The sequence below is a fragment of the Onychomys torridus genome, chromosome 2 (assembly GCF_903995425.1).
Source record: "Onychomys torridus chromosome 2, mOncTor1.1, whole genome shotgun sequence".
Classification (NCBI taxonomy): Eukaryota; Metazoa; Chordata; class Mammalia; order Rodentia; family Cricetidae; genus Onychomys; species Onychomys torridus.
In genome coordinates, this window is record NC_050444.1 from 13,173,030 (window position 1) to 13,180,015 (window position 6,986).

A 6,986-nucleotide genomic window follows, 5' to 3' on the forward strand; every position below is an offset into this window, starting at 1 on the left:
GTGCATTTGGAAATTAGCATGACATGGACAACCCCAGCAATCAAAGGTAGAATCCATTGCACCTGCTTCCCCAACATTAACACGGCGACCCTAGAGAATCCTGCCCTCACTGGGCTGTGGTGGCGCACGCACGCCTGTAATCCCAGCACTCGGGAGGCAGAGGTAGGCGGATCTCTGTGAGTTCCAGGCCAGCCTGGTCTCCAAAGTGAGTTCCAGGAAAGGCGCAAAGCTACACAGAGAAACCCTGTCTCGAAAAACAAAAACAAAAACAAAAAAAAAACCAAACAAACAAAAAAAGAATCCTGCCCTACCCACAAAAGGGACTTGAGGGTTAAAAAGCCTCCTTGAGAAATCCATGTCGTTGGCCTGTGCTGAAACACACAGGTCATTATTATATAACTGAGCAGCTGGGAGAGTGATCAGGATTAAAACTAAAATAGAAAACACAACAAAGGCAGGGAGGGCCAGTTAATGAGAAAAAGGTGACCGAAAGGAAACAGGGGGAAAGGTCAGCCCAAAGGCTCGTCAAGTAACAAGGACGTTCTAGCTAAGAGGCATTGTTTTTCCAGGGAACCCTTACTCCAGAAGCACTGTAAACATGTTGAGGACCATTTGTAACAAATGTAATCAAACGCCAGTGTTAGACCTAAACACCTTACTGAGTCAGCCTCACGCCTCCTCCCTCCCTCCCTCCCTCCCTCGTTTCCAGCTTTATCCCACAATCCAGTTCCTCAAATACCTTATGCTCCACTCAGCTGTCACTTCCGGACACACTTCCAGGTCATCCTTCACCAGTCTCAACCCAATTGACATTTCCCAAGAGGCCACTACCACCAAGATTTTTGCTGTTGAATGTGTATAATACATGTGTGTGCCAGTGCGGGACTGTATGTGTGTGGAGGTCAGAGGACAACTTAGAACAGTCAGTTGTCTCTCCTTCCATCATGGCTCCTGAGATTGAACCCGGGTGGTTAGGCTTGAACTGCAAGCCCATTTACCCAATGAGCATCTCTCTGGCCCTGGATAAATTATTTTAAGTGACAAATAATATTTTAATGTAAAACGTGGATTTTCATGTCCCTGTCTACTACTCTGTAAATGCGACCACCTACTCTGCCTACTACCTACTGCTTGAAGGGACCCTTTAAAAAACTTACTTACTTCATTTTATGTGTATGACTGCTTTGCCTGTGTGTACGCATGTGCACCACAGTGGCTGGTGCCCTCAGAGGCCAGAAGAGGCGGGAAGAGGCTGGTAAGTGGTTTTGGGGGTTGTGAACCATCTACCCTCCTTCTGACCCATTTCCAGTTCTCTGTGTGACTTCTCGCTAAGTCTTGTTATGGAAACAACAGCAGGCTAGTGCTTTGTTTAATTTTTATAATTTTTATAGGTGCCTACAACTCTGGATTGTCTCGGTCAAGCCATCAATTGGGCTAGTGTCTTTAGAGAAATTAAATTTGTACCAAATAAAATAGCTCAAAACCAAGGTCACCTGGAGATTTGCTGAAGTGGGCAAACAAACTCCCAATTCTCTCATCTCCATTCAGGATGTTTCACTGGCCAAAAGGGGCGGGCATTTCTATTCACAAACTTTCCTACAAAAGTTGGCTCGCCTTTTACTTTTGGATTTTTGAGACAGAGTCTTATCTAGGCCAGGCTGGCCTCAAACTCACTAGAGGATGACCCTGGTCCTTGGCCTCCATCTCCTGAGTGCTAGGGTTACAGGTGTTCTTCCCTCCCCCTCCCTCCCCCCCTTCCCTCTCTTGCTTCACTCCCTCCTCCCTTCCCTCCCCCCTTCCCTCCCCCTCCCTCCTTCCCTCCCTTGCTTCCCTCCCTCCTCCCTTCCCTCCCCCCTTCCCTCCCCTCCCTCCTTCCTTCCCTTGCTTCACTCCCTCCTCCCTTCTCTTCCCCCCCTTCCCTCCCCCTCCCTCCTTCCCTCCCTTGCTTCCCTCCCTCCTCCCTTCCCTCCCCCCTTCCTTCCCCCTCCCTCCTTCCCTCCCCCTCTCCCCTCTCCCCTCTCCCCCTTCCCCCTTCCCTCTCTTCCTTAGGACTAAGGAAGTTTTTATGCAGGAAATTAACAATACTGTAAATGACAGTAAATGAGGCCCACATTTTAAACCTGGGGTAACTCTAGTTCATCACATCTATAAGCATCAAATTAAGATCATCTCAGCAAATACAGAGGAGGAGTGGATGGAGGGGGTGCAGCTGGGGGGAGGAGAGTGGGAGGAGAGGAAGAAGGGTAGGCTGTGGTCAGGACATAAGAGAAAGTAGGAAAGGGAGGGAGGGGGAGAGAGAGAGAGAGAGCAAGCATCTCAGAAAGTGTTCAAGTGTTTGCTGAGCCACTGAGGGCCGCTAATCCAGCTGAGTGTCTCAGCTCCTCTTTTTAAACCCTTAGGCAGAACTAAGATGTTCAACAGTTGATTGTTGCCAAATTTAACTTGGAAGACTGGCCACAGTGCTAACAAAGATCCAGGAACTCTTCAACCCAGGCTCCTCCAGAATCCCAAGAACCGTGGCCTGACTTTGCACATGCCTCCAAGGATCAGCCTCAAGACGGTTCTTGCAGCACCAATACCAACCGAATACCTCTGACACAGCACCCGGGACTCACGCCAGCGGACAATCTCTCCTGAATGCTCTCAGAAGGCATTCCCAGTACTGGGAAGGCCAAAGTGAGGCAAACAATGTAGTCTTGCCCTTGCAAAGTTCTGTTTGGATTTTATTTGAAAAACAAAAAGTATTATTTTAAGACATTACTAACTCACAATTGAACCAGACACCAATTCATAGCTAAAGCAAAGACTAGACTCACCTGCCGAGTACCATGGAGATGGGGTGGGGGGCACGACGGGGGGGGGGGGGGGAGGGGGGAGGGGGGCCAGGTGGATGGAGGGACGAGAAGAAGAGCCCTGAAAAGACAGAGAAAGGACCTGCCACATCCTAGTCACAGGACTCAGAGTCCCACTGCTAACTAGTCCAAATCTGCTAACTAGCAGCCGTGTAAATACTTTTAATCTTTGCAAACGCTGTTTTTATAATTTAAAATTTAGCTGCTTTAATCCTAGAACTCTGGAGGCAGAGGCAAGTTCAAGGCCAGCCTGGTCTACCTAGCAAGTTCCAAGCCAGCCAAGTCTAGAAAATAAGACCCTGTCTCAGAAAGCAAAACAAACAAACTAACAAATGCACAACCCCTTGATGGCTGTTCAGTGCAATACTGTTCATATAATTTATACTAATACAGATTTCTGCCAACAATTTCATTCATGATCATGGTAAGGCTGAATGATTGAGGCTGTGCCTTCGGATAGCTGGGTCAATAAGAAAGTAAAAGCTTCCAGACCAATCAGACTGTGATAAGCAGCTGCTTAATCTTTCTTTTTAAACATAATTTCTTAATTGATTTTTTGGGAATTTCACATGATACACCCTAATTTCTCTTACCTCCTAGTCCCCCATACCCACCCCTCATCTCTGCAGCACCCTCCAAAAGAAAAAATTTTAAATCATCAAACCAAAACAAAGCAAGCAAACAAATAAAGACAAAAGTAAACAAAACAAACAAACCCTCTTCATCCTCCATCTTTGCCATCTCTCCAACATCTCTTCATTCATCCTGGTGGCCCTGGGAGCCGTGGTGTGTCACTCAGTATACTCCTTTGTCCAATCAGCTTTACTAGCAAATGCTCATTGCAATGAGTCACTGGTCTGGTTCAAGGACTCTGGTTTCTGGTACACCGCCATTACTGGATCCTTGTGGGGCGTTTACCCACCAACCCACAGCTCCCCAGAGTTTTCTTGAGTTCGAGCAGCAGGAAATATTAGACAGAAGGATTTAGATTGCGGAGATAAACAAATAGAAAATAAAGGATAGCCTCGAGAGAGCCTAGAACCTTTTCCAACGGGCCCTGTCTCTGCCCCAAGGGGATGGAGCAAAAGACCTCCCCCACAGCAGGTGACCATCTCAGACACCTGCACTCAGGCCTGTGTGGTCCTAATCATCCTCTCTACAAGGACCTGCTGGGTAAAGCCAAGAGGAACCTGAAAATGGGCTCCACAGATCCTCACTAGAAATCCTCTGGGATATCCCATGGCCACCTGAGTCATGGAGACCAGTCCCTTCACTAAAAGCTCCAGCAGGTCCTAAATGGGGTAGATGTTAGGGAGGGCAATGCAAGGCCCTGCTGTGAACCTGGGTGTAGCTGAGCCAGTCAGTTTGGGCCACTGGGGCTGCTCACCTCAGGCGAAAAAGTGGGGAGACAGCTCCCCTACACCCACACCATCAGGTGAGGGTCAGGGCCAGCTCTCTTGCTGCAGTGTCCAACAAGAAACTGGGCCAGCTTTCCCAGGGCCAGCAAAGGGTAGGGTCAGCTCAGTATGGCCCTCTGATTTCATCATGCATGGTTCCTATGGTCCCCTGAGGTGATATAGGCCACAGACATCAACACAGCCCCCAGCTGCAGCTGGACCACAGACTCACACATGGCCCTCAGCAGTAACTAGGGCCACACATCCTCACTGGGGGGGGGGGGGGGGGGGGCCGTGTGTAAGCACTGGCCACTCAGGTCGCGATGGATGGTCCTTGGCAGCAGCTGGGTCTGGATGTCACCATGGCCTAGGCAGCAGTGCAGACCACTCAGATTCTCAGATTGGCACAGCCCTAGCAGCAACATGGCCGTCAGATACTAACATGGTCCAAGACTTCGGCATTCAAGTGGCCTTCAACAGTCAGGAGCCTCAAGCCTCGGACATCAACACAGGCCCTGGTTGCAGTAGGGCCACAGATCCAGACATGGCCCTCAGCTGCAGCTCTGGCCCGGACATCACCATGGCACTGAGTAGCACTGCAGGCCACTTAGGTCTATATGGCCCCAGCTGCAGCATGGCCCTCAGACACCAACATAGACTCGGTGGCTGACCTGATCCTGGGCATCCACACGGCCCTCAGTGGCAACAGGAGCCATGGACACCAATCTAGACCCTGGCTGCTATAGGGCCATGGACCCAGACATGGCCCTTGGCAGCAGCCTGGGCCCAGACAACACTGTCGCCCTGAATGGCAGCATAGGTCACCCAGATCTGTATGGTACCAGCTGCAGCATGGCCCCCAGACTCCAACAAGGCCACAGGTTGCAGCCCAGACCCCAGGCCTCCAAGTGGGCCCTGGTGGCATCATGGGCCACAAACTTCAACACAGACCCCGGCTACGGTAGGACCACAGACCCAGACATGGTCCTCAGCAGCAGCCCAGGTCTGTCACCATGGCCCCAGGTGGCAGTGAAGGCCACCCAGATCAGCATGGCCCCAGAAGCAGCGTGCCTCTTGGACACTGACACAGTCCCAGCTGTTGGCCCAGATATGGGTATCCACAAGGCCCTCAATAGCAACAGGAGCCATGGACATCCTTGCAGCCTTGCCCGGATGTCACCATGGCACTGGGTAGTAGTATGCTTCTTTCTCTCCCATTTCTCCACCATATACTTGCTCATCATAATGGGACCCACCTGCCCGGTGCCACGAGGCACCAAGTGCGCCCATGGATGTCTTCCCACCAGCCTAGGCCTTCAAGGGTGGGTGGCTAAAAGCTGCCCGGGCGGCAGGCTGTGGATCACTGCTTAATCTTAAACTCAGGTTTTTTTTCATCAGCCATGGATAAATTTTTAGTTAGAAAGACTAGCATTAGTTTTACATACCCCTCAACACAAGGCTACTACTCAGACTTCAAGTTCATTTTTCATGCCCTCAATCAGTGGTTCTCAACCTTCCTAATGTGGACAGCTCTTCATGTTGTGATGACCCACAACCATAAAGCTGTTTTGTTGCTATTTCATAACTTCAATTTTGCTACTATTATGTAAATATTTTTAGAACTAGAGACTTGCCAAAGAGGTTGAGAACCAGTGCCCTAAATGAACGCATTTGCAGCTACAGGGAACAGCTGAGCCTTGGCTAACAGCATGTTACACACTGGGAATCTAAATCTTTTCCCCTTCGGACGCAGGGGTGAGACAGAGCAGGAAAGTGATGGCTTCCCCTCTCACCTGGCCCCTCCCAGGATCCAGACTTCCCAGTGAGGGTGCAGCAGTCCCATATGGGGAGGGTCGGATGGTAGGTGTTGGGATTCTCCAGCTCATGCCCCCGCCCCAGATGTTCAGTGGGACTCAACCCAATCCTCCTATTCCGAACCTTGCCCTCAGAAAACCGCAAAGTGGTCCCGGTCCCCAGCTGCTTAAGACCTCACCCAAGAATATGTAAGCTCCGCTCCCTAGAGCAGCCATGGGACTCCTCTCCTCAGTCACCCAGGAGCTGCTTTGCTCGAATTAAACCTGGTCTTATTAATTTGGCCTGATCTGACAATATGGTGCACGAACCTTTCAGTAGGATCTCAGCAGGGTCCCAGCACCCAGTCCACCGAAGCTCTGCAGCTGTCCTGTGAGCTATTTGAACCAGAGCAATAATTTCTTTTCTCCTTAAGTAAAAAGTTGGCTCTGAGGGCTGGGGAGCTGGCTCAGATGTTAAGCAGGTAGCTCACAACCACCTGTGACTCCAGGTCCAGGGGATCTGACACCCGCTGGCCTCTGTGGGTACTTGCACATAAACTGACAAAGGCAGACACACACAAATGCATGAATGCATGCATACATGCACACATGCATACATACTTGCATACATGCATGCAAATACTTCAAGCTCTGGTGCTTGGCATACAGCTCAACAGACTCAATGGTTTATAAAGCATGAGGGCTTGAGTTCAGGTTCCCAGCACCACAGAAAAGGCTGGGGTAGCTGTGTGTCCCTGTAGCCCCAGGGCTTGAAGACAGAGACAGGAGGATCTCAAGAGATTGTCTGGCTAGCCATTCTAGCAGAATCAGTTAGCTCCAGGTACACACACACACACACACACACACACACACACACACACACACACGTCACGTGCATACATGAGTTCTTACCATTTCTAAACAAAAACTCAAATCACACATTT